This window comes from Notamacropus eugenii, chromosome 4 (genome assembly GCF_028372415.1).
Source record: "Notamacropus eugenii isolate mMacEug1 chromosome 4, mMacEug1.pri_v2, whole genome shotgun sequence".
NCBI lineage: Eukaryota > Metazoa > Chordata > Mammalia > Diprotodontia > Macropodidae > Notamacropus > Notamacropus eugenii.
Genome location: NC_092875.1, coordinates 323,089,894 through 323,112,240, shown reverse-complemented (window position 1 = coordinate 323,112,240; position 22,347 = coordinate 323,089,894). Strand labels below are relative to the sequence as shown.

Below are 22,347 nucleotides of genomic sequence, written 5' to 3'. Positions count from 1 at the left end.
GGAAAAATAAAGTTTATTAAAGACCGCCATATTGTGTAGACTCCTAAGGCTGAACATTCATGATACTTGTATTGGCAAGCAGGCCAGATTGAAACTGAGCACCTTCATGGAAACAAGATGGATCTTATATACAGAAAGACTCTGGGAGGGATCTAGGGGTAGCCAAGTAGTCTGGGGTGACTTGAGAAGGAGTTTAGGGAGGGTCTTGATGGGAGTGGCTAGTAGGCTGAGAGGTTAAAAGCCAGGAACCAAGAGAATGGGGTTTTGATACCATCAAGGGTGGGAAGTAGCAGAAGGCAACAGACAATGGAAACCTAGGCTAGGTTAAGGGTAACAGAAATTTGGGCATAGAGATAATGAAAGGCTTATAGCTTCAGGGAAACACCAGATCAAGTGGGAAGTTTCAAGAAGAGTTCAAGGGGACTCCTAGAGCCTGTACCCCATCATAGCTAACTGATGAGGCCTCAGGAAATTAAGCCATTAATAGTAATGGCTAACATTTTAGCTATTAATAATAATGGCTAACATTTTAGCAATGTTTTAAGGTTTACAAAGTACTTTGTAGATATTATCTCATTTGAGCCTTACAACAACCCTTTGAGTTAAGTGCTATCATTATTTCCATTTTATAGTTAAGAGAACTGAAGATGAGAGGTTAAGTGACTTGTCCATGGTTAAATAGGTCTTTAAGTGTCACAGCTGAACTGGGGTTTTTAAACTTTTTGGCCAGAAGTTTCTCTAACATGGGTCAAACCATTTTATTTTGATGTAGTGGGAGAAGGACACCTCTAATCAATTGTCTTCCCACCCACTTCCAGTCCAGTGGATAAAATCAAAGAAAATGAAACATAGTTCCTGAGACAAGGACTCATTTAGCAATGATGTCACCTTTGACATAAATGTGATTGGAATAATGCTGTCAAGAAACTGTGTTAAGTCTGAACCTCCTCTTCACAGAGAATTGAGTGGTATAGGGGAGAGTATGCCACTGAGGCACTGCTGTTTAACATTGGAGGAAACATACCTCATATGGGAGGCTGAGCTACAGCATTAGAGAAGAGAAATCACAACCCGTCAGGGGTACTCCCTAGAACCTTGAGGGAGAAATGGAGTGCCTTGACTCTGAGATAGTATATGAACAGTAGTATCTATAAATATATATATATATAATAAATATATATATAGACATATATATGTATATATAATATGCCTTTAATTTAGACACAGCTACTGAAACAAACTGTCAAGTGATGTGTTACAAGTATTGTGTCTGTTGCATGTATAATTGATGTACATTTGCTATAAATGGCATCCTGAGATGATTCCCTGGAAAGCTAGTTTAACTTGACACCGTTTCATGTGTCAAGTGTAAACAGATAATTTTTCAAGGGACTGAAAAATTCTTGGCCTCTGGAAGGAGTGTAACACTTCTTTACCCAAAAGGTTCAAATATAACAGAAATGGTTGCCTGAAAGATGGCACTGAAGTTATTAATATAATCCAATCCAAGGACCATCATGATTGTAACTGCATCTAAAATGACAGTCTTCCCTTGCCCTGAAAGGAAGAGCAAAAATCTCACAAGAGGCAAAAAGTAGGATGGTTGATTAGAAGGTCCTCCATGATAGAACTGAGAGAGAAACTCCAGAAATGCAAGCAGTGAGAATGAGTGGAGAAAACAGAATTATTGTTACTGCTGCCATTGATACCCTGACCAGGAATGAAATGATGCTAAATCAGAGGAAACCAGCTAGGCCTCATTGTAAAATCCCTTTTGTCACTGTCTCTGTAAGCCTCAGATAAGCTCCTAATATCCCCAGTAAAACCAACAAAGTACTAGATGTTGTGGATGAATTTGAGATTATGTAGATATGTTAATGAACTAATCCCAAGGTGGCATAGATAAGAATTAGTCTGTCCTACAAATTACCTACCTACAAAATGAGACCTCAAACTCCTGCCCACCCACAGCAAGCTCCCTAGCATACCCAAGATGGCCTGCTAGCACAGGTTCTTGATCTGCTTTTCTAAAGGAAAGACAGCTTCAAAGAGGTCAACAACCTGTAATTAAACAATGCAGACAGATAAGTAGAAAGAAGTGAGTACCCAAGAAAGAATCCAATAGACAGGGCCCCAACTCTCTAAACAAAGTAATAGATCCATAATCACAAGAGAGCACCAATATTTGACTTCTCAAAGAGGGAAGGGGGGCATGTGCCTAACAACAGCTACCCAGAGTTTTGTCTGGCCAAATCAAAAAGACACATTCTTCCCATGAGTGAGCCCCAAAACAAAACACCAACCTCCCAGTATATATAATTTTCAAACAAAGAAAAGCTTGAAAACCTATATGCCTCAGCACTTAATTGGATCCATGTGGCCCAGAGCTTAATTGACTCTGCATCAGGGATTTATGTGACTCAAGATGTGTCACAGTTGTGAACAGAGCCAGAGTTCAAAGCAGTAAGACATCTGTGATTGAAATACCTGTGTACCTTTGGATCTAGGAACACGGCTCTTGTTCCAAAGGAAAAGAGGACACATGTGGTCACATAGGGCCTATTAATGGATGGGGAGGATCTTATATTCCATTAACCCTTCAACAGCACTCTTCCATCTCTCTCTGGGTCCATGCTGCCCAAGTGGTCCCCAACTTCAATCCATGGTTACATAAATGACTCTCTGTACCTCTCCCTCTCCCTATTCTCTTCCCCATACTGCCTGCCTCCCACCACTACCTCACTCCTGACTTCTGCCCCTCTATCCCCACCCCCTTGCAATGTTTCTTTTTCTGTCTTATTTAAGTGTGATTGAAGCATTAATCTAAATTTGCTGCTATCTGGTCTTTCTCTGCAAGTTTCCAAAGAACCTGCCCTCACTCAACCCAGAGGAACTGCTTTATTGTCCCATTCCCTTATTCAATTAGTAACTCCATAAATTAATTTTGAATTCATAAGGAAAATATTAAACAAATTCAGGCTGTCCTGTATTCCTCAACACAAAATGACTCAGCAAATTTCTGGTGAGAGAGGTTAACAAAAGCTGGAAAAACCTGTTCTGGGACTGTGGCCTCAGGCCAATTTCCCTTTATTGTGTTCTACCCTGCAGCAAGTTCCAATCTCTCTCTCCTGAGCAGCAGAGAGAGATATTCACGAAGAGAAAAGTCATTCCCCTAGGGGAAGCTTGTAAAAAGAACTAAGGGAGAGGGGGTTGCTCCTACTTTGTGGTATAAATTATCTCCTCCTTTAGGATGCAATCTTCTTAGAGGCAGACACTAGTGGACTTTTGTCTCTGAATCTCTGTGCCTGACACATAGCAGGCATTTAACAAACGTTTGTGGATTGATCCTAGGAGCCTTGACGAGTCACTTAATCTCTGAGAGCCTCACACACCTCTAAGATTTTAATTCAAGAGTAGATACTAACCTAAATTAGTAGAGAAAGTTTCGTTATTGGGTATCCTCCCCTCCTTTTGGGGAGATCAAGAGCAGGAGAGCAGAAGGAAGAACATGTGAGGCCAAGTCAGCCACTCATGGGAATCTGACCTGAACTTGGAGGAAGAACAACACATGGTGAGATAGAGACACCCAGCAGCCAGGAGATGGGTGGAATATGGCAAAAATGTGATAAAATCTACCTCCTCAGGTATTCTTTCTTCTGCTTTCACTTGGAGGGTTTTTTCTGGGGGGTAGTGAGATGTAGGAGGCCCAGGAGTACCCAGTAGAGGGTCAGGAGCAAAGAGAGAGAACAAAGTACTATACAGTAAAATTAACATAGGTATTTTGTTTGGAATGCAGATCTCTTTTAGAATTCCTAATATAAAGTTGAATTTACATAATGCAAATTTATATAAAGCAAGCATTGTCATACTCAAATGTATACGTGACCTCATGGATCCTTGAGTTTCCTCCAGTGATGTGATTGCACACCATCTATTTGCCCAGTCTGGGCAACTCTCTTGTCCTTGTTCTCACAAAATTTCACCATGCTGAGAGGGGATTTCTATCCAATGTTATGAATATAGTCCAGGCTTCTCTGAGCATGTTTTGAGCATATCCCAGTTTGCCTAGCATGGAGTCTGTTGTCTCTTTCCTTGATTGACTGCATAGGTCTTTAAAGTTAGAGAGGCTGAACATAACTGTCCTTTTTGACTATGTCTCTTTTCCTCCATCTTTCAGCTGTACTCTTTGGGATGACTCCTATCTGCTAGCCTCCTGCGGATGCTATGAATTGAACTGGTTGTGGTTGGATAAAGGGTTTTCAGAATTCTTGAACATAAAGGTGGTAAATGGGTGAGCAATGGCAAGATCAAGGTTGTAAACATATTTTTGTGTGATTGAGGTGAGCAGTTCATGGGAGAAGAGTAAGTTGAGGAACTGAGTGGTTAGGACAGGGGTAAGGAACTTTTGGCCTCTAGGTCACATGTGGCCCACTAGGTCCTCAAGTATGGCCCTTTGACTGAATCCAAACTTCACAGAACAAACCCCCTAATCTGTAAAGTTTGGATTCAGTCAAAAGGTTGTACTTGAGGACCTAGAAGTCCATATATGGCCTCAAGGCTGCAGGTTCCCCACTGCTGGGTTAGGGTATTTGAGGGGAAATCAATATTTATGTTGAAGTCCCCTAGTATGAGGACAGGAGTCAGGGAGTAGAGAAAAATTGTAAGTCATTCATTGTAACTCATTGAAGAAGGAAGGAGAGTGACCTGAGGGTCTGTAGACAATATCTACCAGGATTTTGATTGGGTGGTAGATATGAATATCATGACCTCAAAGCAAGAGAGTGATAGAGAAAGAGAGCAAAGCTGGAAGTAGTGATGGAAGTCAAGGAGGTCAGTGGAGGTCATTCCAACAGCTCCTCCTCAGCCAGTGAGCTGAGGAGAATGAATGAAGGTGCAGTCAGTACTGATAAGAGTGGCTAGGAAAGCTGTGTCACCCGGGGAAGCCAGTTTCAGTAAGAGTTAATAGATGGGAAGAATGGGAGAGGAATAGATTTAAGATGTAAGGAAGTTTGTTGCTTATGGAATGGACATTTCAGAGGGCAGAGTAGAAAACTTGGATGGAGTTAGAATGAGACTTTGGGGTGGGAAAGTTGAGAGGGATGGGAATGAGGAATTGGGTGGTAGGAGTTTGGAATGGGATTTGGATGATGAGCTACAGGATTTCAGAGTCAGTGGGATGTGAAGTGGCTGACCAAGTTTAAGAATGTTCATCATTGTGTGTAGAACACCACACACTTCTACCCTAGAAGAATAGACACAGAAGGAGATGGGAGGCCTGAGGTTGCACTGGAGTTTTTCCACATCCTGACTGGGACATTGAGCTAGCAGAAAGAAGGGAAGATGCCTTGTGCTGGTACAAATGGAAATGATTTCTTTGGAGTTAGATGGAAGATGCCCAGCCTGGCTACCCTGAGACAGCACCTGCTCTAGAGCTCTGCCTCACTGAGACCTACCTCCCCATCCTCTGTTACACCATGCACAGTGACCAGTTCAGACTCTTCCACTTCACTAGGCTATGCAGGGAGTCATCTACCATGTTCTATATACTAGCTGCTTCCCCTTCATCAAGTACCTCTGCTCTAAGATCCCTTGGTAGGAGCTGGGCCAGCAGAACCAGTTCTTCACAGCTCTCAGAGTAATTAACCTTGGGAATCTACTTTTATTATATAAATTGGACTCTTGGTTATTTGCTAGAATCACAGAGATTGCTCATACTGATGAGGTTCAGACTCTGGGAGCCTCCTTGAGCTCCCCTTGAATCTTCCCACTTAATCTGGCCTTTCTTACTCAAATCTAATCTTCCCATTTGTTCAGGCAGTCTCTGGAAGCCCATGGGCTTTTCATTATCATTTCAGGTCTCTGTTGCACTCCCCACCCTTGATCCCATCAACCCCATAGCCATACTGCCCCTATCAAGATCTCTGGATTGCCCCACCTGCTTCCCACCCAAACCCTCCCTAGTCTGATATCTCCTGATAGTCTCCAGCTGTTTCCAGCCTTTGACCCTCCTTGGACTTCTCCTCAAGACCCTTCCTAAACCCCTCCTCCCATCACCCTGGACCACCAGACCACCCCCAAGATCCCTCCTATACTCTTTTCTGTATTTAAGTCCCACCTTGCCTCCATGAAGGTGCTCAGATGCAATCCAGCTCAGACTCTGTCTAGCTGGGATTGTGTCTGGCCCGCTTGTGAATACAAGCGTTACAAGTGCTTAGGCTCCTTAAGAGGCAACCCAATTAGGCGAATTCTTAATAAACTTTGTTTTCTTTGGCTTTAAGAAGGCTTGAGTCGAATTCATTCGAGCACGACCCGGACCGTCGGTATTTTGGGGTTCCCGATCACCCATTAACCTCATCAATACCAGTTGTGGGTTAATAATTTATTTTCTAAATAACGCATAAGTGTCATCTACTAAAATTGTACATTGAAGAACACAACTGATGGTGGGTTTTCTCATATGTATAAATGTAATATTTATTTTTGATCCTTGAAAATAAACCTTTTTGGAGGGGAAAAAAATAAATCTAATGAGAAAGTATAGTAAAAAATTTCTTCTATACCAGAATAAACTGCATAAACTGCTAACTAGAATCACAAGGGCAGTAAAAAAGGGGCACTACAGCAAAACCAGAAGGTAGGATTTTAACTGGGACTTGAAGGAAACCAGGAGGCAGAGATGAGGAAGGAGTATTCCAGGCTCGAGGGATAGCCAGTGAAAATGACTGGAACTGGAAGATATATAGCCTGCAAAACTGTTTGAAGGCAACAAAAGCAGATTTCTCTGAGAAAGCCTCAGAATAGTCAGAAAGCCCCAGGGTAGGAACCTTGAAAGTCTTCGTAAGTGCCAACAGTGGTCAGTTACAGACCAGGGCTCTAAGACTGCTAGAACTCTGTGCTGATATGGCAGAAAGGGCTCTGGAGATCCTAGGCTTTGAACTTTAAAGATCTAGGAAGAATTCAGATAGGAGAGCCCAGGCCAAGGCCAGGCTACACCCAAAAGTAGTTACCCTGAGGGGATTTGTGGTTTCTCTTCTATTCCATTGGCTCAAGCCTTCATCAATTTTTTCTCTCTTTTTTGTTGCTGTTGTTCAATCATTTTTCAGTCCTGTCTGGCTCTTCCTGGCAAAGATACTTGAATGATTTGCCATTTTCTTTTTGGGGTCATTTTACAGAAGAGGAACTGAGGTAAACGGGGTTAAATGACTTGCTCAAGGTCATACATCTAATAAATGTCTGAGGCCAGATTTGAACTTAGGAAGATGAATCTTCCTGACTTCAGGTCCAGCATTCTATCTACTGTGCCACCTAGCTGCCCCATTCCTCCTTTCAGGACTATAGTACCCTAGTTTTATTTAGTCACTGACGTTAATCAGACTCACTTTTACAAAGAAATATTTACTCTAAAAGTATAGCAAGAAAAACACACACACACACACACACACTTCTCTAGCATCTTGGGGCATAATCAATTTCCTACACGTTAACTTGGCTTTAGACACAACTGAAATGACCGAAAAACAATTTCTGAAAAAGTCCCTCATATCCTTTTCTCAATGATATCAAAAACCTTTTCAAACTTCTCTTTCCAAAGCTCTAAATCCTTATTTCATGTTGCCCTCCATTCACAACACCAGTGCACAGGAACTTCTCCTTTAAGGTTTGTCCATTCTCCTCTTTTCCACTTCAAAACTCCACTGCATTTCTTTTTCCTTCCAGTAGACTTTAAAGCCTTACAAACTTCAAAATGGAATCTTTTTTTCAACATTCTGATTCCACACTTCAGTTTATCTTTGCTACTTTTCTTAAATGTATCTCATCTTTTTCTTTTTTTCTATTCCTTTTCTTTTATTTTTCAAATAATACTTCGTATTATACAATTTAGACACTAAGGATTATATTGCATAAAATTATACAATTTTTATATGTAAAAACAATTTTTAACATTCATGGGGTTTTTTTAAGTTTTTTTTTTCTTTTTCATTTTTAACAGTTCATATCACATAAAACAATTCCAACTTTTGGTCAGGTGATACTTCTTTTAAAGCATTTACAATATAGAGCACAAACAAATTTTTTTTTAACATTAACCACAGATAACAACTATGTATACTAACTTCACAAGCCCTTGACCTAATTGTCTCCACACTATTACTAAGAATTAAAGGATCCTAACTTACTGTTGTTGGTCTAAAGTCCTAAGCCTAATAGTTTAATTTTACACCATCACTCAGGGCTGAGGTTTAGATCAGCTGCTCCCTACCACCAGAGGCTTTAAGCTGAGCTACCTGGACAATGGACCCAGGTTGCTTCCCAGCCACCGTAGCTGCCTTCAGTCTGCTGCTGCTGCCGTTGCCTAGGGCTATCGCTCCTTCCCCTCTTGCCCAGCTGGGAAAGCCCTCCCACACTGACCTTTGAAGCTTCTTTGTCACTTGTGGGTTGAGGGATCTGGGACCCTCCCTGCTGGGAACTCTACCCCAGAGGTCTGTTCAGGTCCTGTTCCTCCCAGTGCTGCGTGGCCAGGGCTGGGCTCCGCTCTGCTCAGCATCCTGTGAGATAGACCTTTCCTGTCAGCCTTCCAAGTTACCTTTGGCTGGAAACCTCTTTCGCTCTGTTGTTCTGTGTCTTCTGCTGCTCTAAAATTTGTTGAGAGTGATTTTTACAGGTATTTTGTAGACTGTGGGGGAAGTGCTAGAGTATATGTGCCTTTCTACTCCACCATCTTGGCTCTGCCCCCATCTCATCTCTTTCCAACAATATTCCAGTCTGACACTCCACTGAATCTCTCCTAGACAGATTTCCTTATATAATACCAATTAATTGCTAAACTCTTACTTCTTGAGTTGCCTAGTCTATTTCAATTGAGGTGACTTTGAATGGTTTAGGGGTGCTGATGTTACAGTTTAAACTCCAACCACTCAAGGAAACCAGAACTGTTGGGATTTAGGCTCTGCCCACCCAAAAACTGTTGTGGTTTCATGATGTGTTGTGGTGAAACCGTCTCAAAGAATTCAGAGTCAGACCACCTTTAATCTAGGTATAGGCATTTATTGAGATTGACGCCTCTCATTAAATGTTCTATGTTCCAAGAGGAATCAGCAACTTCAGAGAAAGCAAGATGGATTTTATAGGGTAAAGATGCAATTAGAAAACAGAAATTATAAATATTAAAAAGGCAGGAGAGGTTTTTCAAGGAAATAGATGATGAAGGATGTCTCCCAGCCATAGTAGTACCATGTATGTGATTACCCACCATGCATACATAAAAAACCATTGAGGGGTATGTATGATAATAATATTATAATAAGCCTCTCTATGTCATAAGTTCACTCTAGAACAGTTCTTTACTATTACTTACAAGGTGCCTACTTAGGGAAAGTCCCTTCTATTGTTTTGGGGTCCACATCCTGCTCCAGCATCCCAATGGTGCTGCTTTCTGATTGGCTGAGTATTGTGGTCTTGTCTAAGACTAGCTGGATATGGTTGTGGTTGAGTACATGGACACACCTGCTGTTTCTGTGGGAAATGTAAGGAATGGGTCTAGGGGGCAGTGGCTGGGGTCTCATCACATGCACACAGCTGATGTTTCTGTGAGAAATATGTGTTTGTGGACACACCTATTGATCCTAGTGAGTAGTGAGGCATATATATAAAGTCAGGATATGGGGAGGGGGGGTGAGAGGCTAGGTAGAGGCAGTGGGCCTGCTGTTCAATGGGACTTACAAGGAAGTTAGAATATTGAGGGTGGGGACAACTTTATTAGGATTTCCATCACTGATACAGTTTAAGGGTGCTAGAAACCCTAAAATGTCAGGGTACAGGGCATCTGTACCTATTGCCAGGAATGAGTTCTTTCACTGAAATCATCTTCCCATCAAGTGGAAAAGTTTATTGTAACGTCAATAAAGTGAACAAAGTTCCTTAGGGAGCTTGCAACTTAATGAGGGGTGATGCTAAAGCTAATATGGAAAGGGACAACAGCTTAAGGGAGACCCCAGCTTGGGGGAGGGGTCAGCTCCTTAAGAGAGACAGCCCCTCAAGGGAGAGAGAGGACCCATCCTAAGGGAGATGGCTGCTTCTGGGAGACTTCCACTAGCGGGTAACCAGGAACAAGAAGGCAAGGGGCTGGAAGTAGTTCTGAGTTCAGAGCATATCTAGGCACATCATTATTCCACTGTTCTGGCAGAGGGGAGGAGGGACCCCAGTTAGTTTCCATATTTCATTGAGCAGCCTACTTGAATCTCTTTATCTCCTAAAATCTATTTAAGTGGTACTTGAGATAATGGGCTTCTCACTGACCAGTCTCTGTGAGTCTCATCTCCCCCAGAAGAGTAAAGTACCCAAATTCATTTGGGAAAAAGGGCCAGGGTCATGCATTCCTAATCAACTTCATTACTAATTTACCTAAACAATTAAATTTCTTTGAATTATTTCCTACTAGCTCCCATTTATTTTCTAGTCAGTGAAATTACCTTCTGTTAAAACAATACATCTATCTATGCCCTCCAGGTAGGGGAGAGAGTGAATGAGACCTGTGTCATTTGCATGTATTTGTAATCTTAGCCACAAACCTCTGGAAAATCCACTAAGATATTTGAGCAATTACAAAAACCTTTAAACCATGATGCTGAAATTTACAGTAAAGGCATGACTTTTCAGTTACAATTATATCTCTAGTTTCTAATGCATAACTTTCTACAAATAAGGAAAAGGGATTTCCTTTCTTGTGTGTCTTTTGTCTCTGCAATCTCCAACTCGGCCAGGGTTGTTAAGGCAGAGAAACAGAAGGCATCTTGCAGTTTTTCCTCCTTATCTCCCATTGAAAGTCTAATCAAAGTGTCAGTGTGACAAAATACAGACCCAAACTGAGAACTTCACCCCTTACCCCAAAAGAATTACCCCATTTGTCCACAGGCCCTGGAAAACCCCTCCTTGAACTCTCCTTGAATTTTCCCACCAGATTTGACTTTTCATGCCCAAATCTGTTACCCTTAATCTAGCCTAGCTCTCCATTGTCTGTTACCTTTGGATTGCCTCTGGCTACTTCCCACCCTTGATCCCATCAAAATCCCATTTTCTTGCTTCTTGGTGTCTGACCTAGTCACCTCAGCTACTGACCTCTCCCATCAAGACCCTCCCTAAACCCTTCCTCTAATTAGCCCAGACTACTTGGCCAACCCTAGATCCCTCCCACAATCTTCTGTATCCATCTTGTCTCTATGAAAATGCTCAGATTCAATCTAGCTCAGATTCAAGCTACTTCAAATTCTATCTGGCTTGCTTGATTTACAAGTGTCACAAATGCTTATATTCCTTAAGAGTCTATCCAATATGGTGGATCTTAAATAAACTTTGTTTTTCTTTGGTTGAAAGAAGACGAATCAAATTCATTGCAGGACCCAGTATGTTGGCATTTTGAGGTCCTGAGCACCCTTTAACCTCAACAAGTGGAAGTAGGTCCATGCTTAATATTACAGATGGCTAGACCTGTTTTAGATCTCTAATTTCATTCATCTTCCCCACCCTTCTGTACTTTTTACAGCAGTCTTTATGGGTAACTGGCATTCCCCTCCCAAATTCTCCTAGGTCAATGTGGCCTTAGATACACTAGAAAATTTTGGAAATGGAAGTCCTGGTCCAATCCCATCTCACTGCCTAGCAAATTTGAGTTTCCCTCACTAACTTACAGTCATCCTAAGCGAATGTAGGTAGAATAGAGTTCTTCAATCCGCTCACCAGGGTAGACAAGGCACAGATATCTGATGAAGTGGTTCTGGTTCCTTCCCAGGAGGTCACAAGGTTTAATTTTCAGACCTTGCTTTTGAGATCTGGATCATAATATTATGTTCACCAGGATATGGGGCAGCTATGAGGCAGTCACAGACCAGCTGTCCATGGGAGGGCTGACGAGAAATACGGGAAGAAAGGGAGTGAGGGAAGGGGGGAAGAGGAGAGAGAGAGAGACAGAGAGAGAACTCTGTCAAAAAATTAATTTAATTTTAGCCAGATTTCAGCTAATTGCTACTGTTTATCAAGCCCACATTTGATCAAACCAAGCAGATTATTTGTTTGTGGATTAGAGCAACCTGGGCTAAGTCTAAACCCATCCAAGTCTTTCCCTGGGTTAAAGCCAAACACAGCCTTTGGTTTTCTGGATACCTGGAATCTTTAGTCCTAACCCTCCTAATTCAGGACTTTGATGATGTCTGACCTGAACCTTAGGGAACTCATCAAATTTTCATCACATCTGGTTTGATCCTTTGTTGGTCAGGTCTTACACATACTCAATCCTAAAATCACAGAGACTTAGTCTTCAAGGTCTTACACACCCTTTACTCAAGGCAACCACCAGGGATTCCCATTGTTGCCACCATAACTGTTAGTCTTGAGAACAAACCCTAACATTTGAAGTAGTTTTAGAAAGAATTTTATTAGGTCATTTGGGAAAGGAGAGAGAGCTGGAAAAAGGTGTGGCTCCCTTCCCAGTCTTTGTGAGGTTATATTATATGGAGTTCAGGCAAGGACACAGGGACACTGGCCATACATAGGTAGTAGGTAATTTCCAGAGAAGGGTAGTTTGGGATGTATTTCAGCAAATAAACATAAAAATCAAATTTGAGAAATCCAAAACACAGGCATTGGATGGACCTGAAACTAGACCTGGGTGAGATCTAAGCATTCAATGAAGCCATCCAGCTTTCTGGGAGCGCTGAGGTTGGTAAGCCTGACCTCTACTGTAAACTTTGCGTTAGGCAATTTCTAGCCACATAAACCTAGGTTCAAACAATATTAATAAAAGATAAATAATAAAGTATTCTTTTTAGCTCCTTCACTGCAAATGCTAGGAAGAAAGAGAATGTCCAGTCATGTAGTTTTAAGGATGCAGTCAATTTTGAATACTTAGCCACAGCAAAAGGGAATGTTCCCAATCTTGTAATAGGCTAACACAAAATTTCCACACATGCACCTACTCGCTTTTCTCCCAGAAGCAGATAATTCATACCTTTCATATGGATGGCCTCACTTTAGGTGACCTAGGCATGCTCCAAAACTATTACAGGAATATTATTGTACCTTAAGAAATGGCAAAAGAGACAATTTTAGAGAATCCTAGGTAGTATTAACTGATACAAAGTGAAGTGAGCAAAGCTAGGAGAACCATTTATATAAGGACAGCAACGCAGTAAAGACAAACAACTTTGAAAGACTTAAAAACTTTGATTAACACAATGTCTAACTAACTATGTCTCTAGAAAACCTTTGAGGAATCATATTACCCACCTCCTAATAGAAAAATGGTAGAAGTAAGATTCAATGACATGCTCTTTTAGACATAGCCACTGTGTGAATTAATTTTACTTGACTGTTTATTTATTACAATGGTTTCTGTTTTTGATTGGAGTGGAAGAATGAGGGGCAGGAAGTTAGCAATAACGATGCAAAAAAGATGCCATTGTAATATTATTTATTATTATTTATAATATATTTATAATATTTATTAATATTATAAAATAAAAATGAAATAAAACAAATAATTTCAGAAGGAAGCACAGACAAGGACAGTTTTGAAAAATAACATGTAGAATTTAGCTTATATATTTAAAAGATAAACAGTATTAAATGGAGATTTATAGTTTCATGAAGAATCCTTTTTTCTGCTATGTGCTTGGAAATATTCTTTTGTATCTGTGTTTAAATTCAAAATAAAAGAACAATGATGATAATAATAATAGAAATAGCTAACATTTATACAGTACTTTACAAATATACCTCATTTTCCCCTCACAATAATCCCAGGAGGTAGGTGCTATTATTATTTTGATTTTACAGATGACGGGAAATTCACACAGTATCTGCTGACAAATTTGAACTGGTCTTATTTCCGATCCAGTGCTCTATCTACTGTGCAAGCTGCCCCTAAATAAATATAATAAGTAAAATAAAAACACATAAAAATAACAAAATGGTTATAAATAAAGAAAAGAAGAAATTAGTAAGAGGGCACAGAATCTTCCTACCACCCACATACACAGCAGCTTGTACAAGTTGGCGTTGTCTGTGTCTGAGAATCCAGGAATTTTAGCTTCAGGGAATCAGGAAGGCTTAATACTAGTGGTCAGTTCTTTTCAATATAACCTCAAAGTAACTTTCCCTTAAGGGGACTAATAATTTTTCAAAGGTGCTGTCTCATCTAGATTTGGGGAAAGGAAGGAGAGGGAGGCCAAGGACTTCTTAATGAGCAAGGAGGCTTAACAAACCACTGGGAATATATCATGCAAACATCAACTAATTACCTGAGAAAATGAATCTCTCTCATCAGGGCTTAATCAGCAAAAAGGACCCCAAATATCCATGCAATTCACCAAGACAGAACTCAATTACAGAAAATATGAGCAAAGCAAAATAAGAGTTTATTAGCATTGGTGGTTTTCTGAGGTCAGCAAAATTTAGACTCAAAAATAGGTGAATGGGCAATTTCATTAGTAACCATAGATAAATCCTGAAAACAGTTTTCTCGAGAAAGGAAAAAAACAGATATACAATTCTGTGAAACCATGGACCCAATAAGATCGGAAGGTCCCAGCAATTTCTCCTTGAAAACTGCTTTGTAATATTTTCAGTCAGCTGGTACCTTGGAAGTGCTCTGGGTATAAGGCATGAAGTGCTCTGGGAAAAAGTTCACTCCATTCTCACAAAAATATTTTGCCAAATCAGCTATGAATTTTTAAAGCTGCAATATCCATGTATATGTGACACCAAGAGTTTGTTCTTTCCTGAGAAACAGAAAATTACTTTAAACTGATTTGGAGAAAGCTTTAAGATCACTTTACTCAAGATGTTTCAAATAATTTACAATTTACTCATTGTACTTGAGCAATATTCAGTTTGCTGGTCAAAAATGTATCTGTAGCACTGGTGAAATTGAGAGGAAGTGTGTTATAGAGGCAAAAATACTGAGGTCTTTCAGCAAAGACCAGATGACCACTGGTCAAGCATAATGTAGAGTAGATTGTTGTTTGGGTATCATATGGACTGGGTGGCTCCTTTGGTCCCTTGCAACTTTGAGAATACAGTTATCTCTTCATATCAAAACTTTCCCTATTGTGGTTTTCGTATGTCACAAGTTGGCACAAGAAAGTAAATAGGACTTCTGTGGAGTTTTGTGGAAGCTGCAGATGACATGTAAAGGCCAGCAAATGACACAAAAAAAGTTTAGAAATTCAGAAATGTATAAAATATGTGTATAACATTGTATAATATCAATATATTTTATCTTGTAATGCCATAATAATTCAGACTTCTCTGGTATTGACAAGCATTGGAAAGGGGAGGTGAGACTCCCCCAAAGATGGGGGTACGGGGGCGAGTCACCTGGAATGAAATCTTGGACTCAAGCATTCTTGAATTCAAGGTGGTAAAGATTTATTGTTACACTTTTCATTGGGCAAGAGTTCTTAAGGAACCTGTGATTTGAATGGGGTTCAGGTAAAGTTTATATAGGATATTCTATAGTAATATATGTGCCAAATATGCTACCTAGGTGATTCAGGGAGGGATTAGGGAGTGATTAAGAGTGGTTAGTTCATAAAGGAACATGCACTTTTAGTATCTATTGTGCAAGTATTTTAGCCAGAGGTCACTGGGAAAATAGTCCAAGGGGTTCTACATGGAGGTGTGGTTTTAGGGCTCAAATGTCACAAAGTCAATTAACAGTCGAGGCTGCCTGAGAAATACCCAGGCTCCTCTCATCAATATCTTGTTAGACAAGATAAATGGAAGTGAGTATACATGTATCTAAGTCTAGGATACATGTGATTAGTTGATGAGTAATAAATATCTTTATGACCCAGTACACTACCAGTTCAGCCAGTATACAGCTGGTTCAAACTAATAAATTCTATAGGTGTAGCTGGCTACTGTTTCAGGAAGAGAGATAAAAGCTTTGCTAGGGCAGGCTGTTCTTGGGCTGGGGAGAAACTGCCAGGGATAGTGTTTTGAGGCTAGAGAGAAATGTTATTTTTAGAGAGAAATGGAGTCCAAGCGCAGGCACCCAAGTACCCCATCAGTTTGAAGGGAGGGCCAAAAATTTTTATGTGGATTTTCCAGATGGAGGATGGAAGAGGGGAGAGCAGCGCCATGCTCCTAACCCATGTGGTGTGGAAGGGATTACTGTATATGATTTTATAATTTGATTCATAATCAGAGGACTTTGATTTCAGTCTTGGCTTTACCTAAATGACCTCTATGACCTTGGATAAACATTTCAATTTCATGTAATCAGTCTCCTCTATCCTTTGCCTAAGAATTCTTCTAACCATAGGAGAGTTCATTCTCTTCTAAATTTCTTTATGGTGTTAATCTGTTATATTATGCTACATGTACAAAATGTTGATCTAAACTTAATTTCTATCAATTTGCTTTACTAGCTATTTTCATCAGATAAGGAATTTATTTCCAAGTTGTTTATGTTTTGAGCTTTATTAATGTGGGTTGAGTTCAAATTTTTCTGATTCTTACCGATCTACTCTATGCTTCTAAGCTTTCTTTTTTTCTATTTTTAAATAATTATCAATTTTTTTGATGATTATTGATATATAGTTTGAGGTCTAGATGTGCTATTCCTCCCTCATTCGTATTTTTTTTTCTATTATTTTCCTTTGGTCTGTCTGCTCCAAATTTTGGCTATAATATTCCTGAAAGTTTTTATTTGGGTATTTCAGGAAGTGAATAGTGGATCTTTTCTATTTTCAGTTCGGCCTCTCGATCTAATAGGGTAATCCTTTTCTTTCTCTCCAATTGAGTGATTCTCCCACTTGCCACAGAAGCTATCACAAATCTTTTCATCTCTCCTCAAGCCTCCTACACCTCTTCATCTCAGCATTCATCAACTTCTTATTTTACTGAGAAAATTGAGACCATTAGCTATGAGCTCCCTACTCTCTTGTCTTTCCCATTCTATTGGTTTGTTTTTTTTTTTAATTTCTTTGCATTGCTCATTTGGGAAAACTTTCTCATCTCTCTTTGCTATTCTTTGGAATTCTGCATTCAGGTGGGTACATCTTTCCCCTTTGCCTTTACCTTTCACTTTCCTTCTTTCCTCAGCTTTTTGTAAGCCCTCATCAGACAGCCATTTTTCTTTCTTGCTTTTCTTTTTCTTTGGAATATTTCTTGTTGCTGCCTCCTATGCAATATTGTGAACCTCTATGCATAGCTCTTCAGGCACTTTATCTACCTGATCTAATCTCTTAAACTTATTCATTAATTCCACTTCATATTCATAAGGGAATAATCTGCAGAAGATGGGAGGGTATGAGATCAAAGGCATATGGAGGTTTGGCATTAGCAGGAAGATTCACCTCATTAACAAAGACTACTGGAAAAGAAGAGAGAGTGGGGATTTGTCAAGGGTTTTTAAAAAATATATATGTTTAATTTTTTAATTTTTATTTAAAGTTTTGAGTCCCAAATTTTATCCTTTCCTCCCTTCTCTTCCCCTTGCCTGAGATGGTAAAGAATTAGATATAGGTTATACATATACAATTATGTAAAACATTTTATACATTAGTCATTTTATACAAGAAGACTCAAAAGGAAAAAAGGAAAGAAAGTGAAAAAGAGCATGCTTCAGTTTGTATTCACTCAATATCAGTTCTTTTTCTGGAGGCAGGCAGTATGCTTCATCATTAGTCCTTTGGGATTGTCTTGGATCATCCTATTGCTGAGAATAGCTAAGTCATTCACAATTCTTCACTGAACAATTTTTCTGTTACTGTGTATACATTCTCCTGGTTCTGTTCACTTAACTTTTCACCAGTTCATGTAAGTCTTTACAGGTTTTTCTCAAATCATCCTGCATGTCATTTATTGTAGCACAATAATGTTCCATTACAATCATATAACACAACTTGTTTAGCTATTCCTCAATTGATGGGCATCTCTTTGATTTCCAATTCTTAACCACCACAAAAAAATCTGTTATAAATATTTTTGTACAAATAGGTTCTTTCCCCTTTTTTTGGAAGTCTTTGAGATATAGACTTAGCAGTGGTATTGTTGGATCAAAGGGTATATACAGTTTTATAGTCATTTGGACATGGTTCCAAATTTCTCTCCAGAATGATTGGATTGCTACATAACTCCACCAACAATGCGTTGGTGTCCCAGTTTTCGTCAAGGGGTTTTAAGACCTAGAAAAGGAGAGACAAGGATTGCTGTTCAGTCTCTGCCAAAACAGAGAATTGGGACCATGACAGAGGCCATGAGAACTCGTCTTCTCCTTCCTCCAGTTTAGTGAAAGTATTGTTGCTGGATGCCCCTAATCTAGCTTTGTCAGCTAGGCTGCCTCATATTGCATCAACTTTTGGGGGTAGAGGGTGAACTACTGCTCCACTCTAAAGACAGTGAATAAAGAATGATTTTGTACCTTGAAATATGTTATCTTGGTATTAAACATATTTGATGTCAGGCTATTCTTAAGTTGGACAGCTGAAGCTATTTAATGACAGTCTTTGGAAGATATAATGAAAGAAGAGATTTATTTTGGATCAAAGGTATAATATCATAAAATTAGTAAAATTTTGACATCTGGAAATAATGGTTTATAGATAACTTTCTGATGAAGAACACATCACAGAATCCAAGAGTTGGAAGGGAATTCAGAGGGCATCTACTCTAACCCAGATCTGATCCACAATCTCTTCTAAATCATTCCTGACAAATAGTCATGTAGCCCTCGGCTGAAAACTGCTATTGAGGAAAAAGTCACATTCCACTTTGTAATCACTAATTATTAGGAAAGTTTTCCTTATGCCAAACTTGATTTTGCCTCTTTATAACTTCTATTCATTGCTAGTAGTTCTTCCACCTGGAGTTAAGCAGAACAAATCTATTCCTTTGTTCACATGAATACCTGGAGATAAGGGGCAGCTAGGTGGTGCAGTGGATAGAGCACCAGTGCAGGAGTCAGGAGGACCTGAATTCAAATTACTAGCTGTGTGACCTTGGGCAAGTCACTTAACCCCAATTGCCTCATCCTGGGTCATCTCCAGTCATCCTGATGAATATCTGGTTGCTGGATTCAGATGGCTCTGGAGGAGAAATGAGGCTAGTGACCTGCACAGCCCTCCCTCACTCAAAACAAAGTCAAGTGCAAGTCATGTCATTATTTCTCTGGTGGTAATGGTCTTCTTTGGCAACAAAGGATGAACACACACCCGGAGATAATCAAACACTTCAAAACTACTATTAAGTATTCACTGAGTCTTCTGTCCAGGTTAAATACCTTCAGTTACTTATGTGGTTGTTGTGATCCAGGACATGAAATAACTCTTTTGTGTCCTCTTGTGATGCAAGAATTCCAAGGGAAGACCCACAAAAAGGCAGGGTGATCAGCCCAAGCTTTACTGGGGATATACTTAGAGGAGACCCACGGCCATAGCACCTTACCATGGACAGCAGGCACAAGTCCATGCAGGGGGCTTTGCTCTTGCTATTTAAATTTTTACCTAAACTGCTTAAGGAGGGAAAGGAGTGAAACATGCAGGATAGACAGAGTCTGTCAGTGATCAAAGTAGCAGCATACATAAATGTTCAGTGAAGGTGGACTTGGCTGCTAGCCACACATTATTCATGACATAGCAAGAATATTTATGAATTTCTTGCTCCTAATTACAATCACAATCCATTTAACCCACAATGCTCCCAACTGCACCCATGATCTGTTAAACCTACAATGGTATAAAATGTGAGGCTCTCCACCATCCTGGTTGCTTTTCTCTAGAAGTTCTTTAGCTTTTTATTATTCTTCCCAAAATATCAGAACTAAACCTCAGAGTCTAGATGTGGTTGACAAAACTTAGTGGAGCTATCATGTTTTTACTTTTGTGCTTTTCTTAATACAGCCCAGGATTGTGTTGACTCATACTCAGTTTGCAATCTACTGAAACACTCAAATTTTTTTCAAACTATTGCCTAGCCACACCTCCCCAATATAAGTTGATTTTAAAAATTGTAGGGTGTGAACTTAGGATAATCCATTTTCAGCTTATAAAGGACAAGACTCAGCCTACAGAGACAACAGATTTGTCTCTGGGTAGTGGATAGTCTGTGAGAGTTTACAATAAGGGGGTGGAAGAGAGAAGGCTGCCAGTAAGTCCCTGAGGGAAAGGAACTCAAGTTTCTTTCATCCTAGAGTAACATGTTCTATTTCTCCTTGACAGAGCCCAGCAGTGCTCTTGCCAAGGATTCCACCTCAAAAGACAGAAATGGTGGAGATTATGACCCAAAAACCAGATACCAGTCCAGCAGAGATCAAGCCTTCTTCTGTCCACACTTCAAGTAATGTAAGTTCATTGCTAAGTTTCCCTTTGCATCCACATTATTTTGTTCAGAGAACTCCCTTTTCCTTATGAATAGAAGTATTTCTCTTTGTATCTTCAGAATTGAATTCCTGGCTGTTTCTTAGCCCTCTTAGGCTAACTCCCCTGCTAAGAATATTAGGCCAAGGGGTCCTACGTATTTTTTTTCTGAACTCTTCAAAATCTTTTCTCCCCATTTAGGGCATACATCAGACTCTTCTAGGCTTCCCTCTCCTCTAGCACAATTCTGAGATGGAGTGGTCAGTCACTTTCTCCCAAGGTTCCAAACATTTCCTCCCTAGCAACTATTTACTCTTTGACATAAAAAATTAGATCCTTAAACATGGTTTGCTATTTTGGCTCAACATCTAAATTTTTCATTAAATGTCTATATTGATGATAGTCGATATGAATTTTGTTGATTAGTTTATTTGCAAAACTGGTAGCTCTGTATACTTAGCTCTGGGCTTCTGGGAGTTGTATACATCAATAAATCTGAAATAGTTGAAATGTAAATGGATAGCCAGACAACTTGTTCTTTATTTAAGTAATATATATGGTCTACAGGTAGTTTTTGTTTTATTGTAAAGGAAGCTTACTGCTATTCTATTACTTTCCCTTTTCTTCTTTAAGAACATTAAATATTCTCATAAGGATTATTTCCTTCTCTGTAATTAGTCAAGGTGAATTGACAGGTTGTTGCTTTGCAGGTGATCTAGAAGACTGCAAGAGGATTCAGCGACTTTCACTAGAAACTTAATAAAGAAGAAAAATATTCATTCCAACTCTGCTATATGATATACTTTTTCATTTTACAAGTATTTAAACTCAAGAGAGAAGTGTAAGCTGTATAGCACAATGAGAACGTTTATTACATTTCTGGGAAATGTAACCCTGAAGCAGAAGTAGAATTTTACAATGTTTATACAAGGGATGTCTCTGCATTTTAGCATTTCCTGGAAGAGATTTATAACCATTCAAAAGTGTTTAGTCATAGCTATCTTCATGGGAAAACTCAAGTAGATGAAGAATGTCTCTTGTTCAGACTATAAAATTTAATCAAATGGAAAACCTGTGGCACTTGTCTATTTGTGTGTGCATGACAAACACAAATGAACAAGTGTCACAAGTAAGTAAAGCCCAGAATTAGGAGAGATGACTTGATTGCCTCTGAGAAATTGCAAAGCTTCTTTAATGTCCTCAACTTCTCCCAGAATCAAAAGTCCTTCATTTTGATTTGAATATTCTGTTGGTTTTGTATTGAGTCCTGCAACACTAGTCTCTGAAAAATTAAAAATGAGCACAAATCAGATAGCAATGAAAAAGTACAAGGTGGGTGTGAGGAGGCTGAAATGCATTAACAAATAAGTAACTTGGAAGAACTTGTATAAAGTACATCATTAGGAAATGCTATGATTGAAAAAGAAGAAAGGCCAGTCGTGTGGTGACTGTGGTATGACAAGCAAACAACCAGTATGCTCTGCTGGTTCCCTCAAGATGTCAAGTGAAAGTGAGGAAGGCTCCGAACACAGGAGACAGACTGCCCTTAGGGAACTTACTTGAAAAAGATTCACACAGGATAGAGAGGTATGGGATAGGGTCAATCTGTATCACTGGAAGCAAAATCCATATCAATAAGATCACATATGTATCTGAATATAATAAATGTGTCCCTTCTTAAAGTGGTCTCTCATTCATACACATCATTCTTTCCTCTTAAAATAGGAAAAGACTCAATTCAAGTACTATGTATCTCTCTTCAGAGATAAGCCGGGCAATAATTCCTTTCTTATTCTTCATTAGCAAATTTGTTTATGTAGTGGTGGTTCACAGAAAAAACTAGCATACACCTTTGGTGCAGTTTCATAATAAAACCTTTTATTATTGGATAAAACTTCAAACTATATTTCAAGAGAATCCTATAGAAGATAAAATAAGTGGTGGGATAGGGTTGTGGTTAAATTCACATGAGCGTGAGGGATTTGAGGATTTA

The 22,347-nt window shown here is 39.5% G+C and overlaps 1 long non-coding RNA gene across 1 annotated transcript; it reads left to right on the top strand.

The window, feature by feature from the left end:
• The first annotated feature begins 3,142 nt into the window (after positions 1-3,142).
• Positions 3,143-22,292, top strand: LOC140501474 (uncharacterized). Its single transcript, XR_011966197.1, has 3 exons — positions 3,143-3,644; positions 20,217-20,339; positions 21,065-22,292. It is a non-coding gene; the product is annotated as an uncharacterized lncRNA (long non-coding RNA).
• Positions 22,293-22,347: the final 55 nt, after the last annotated feature.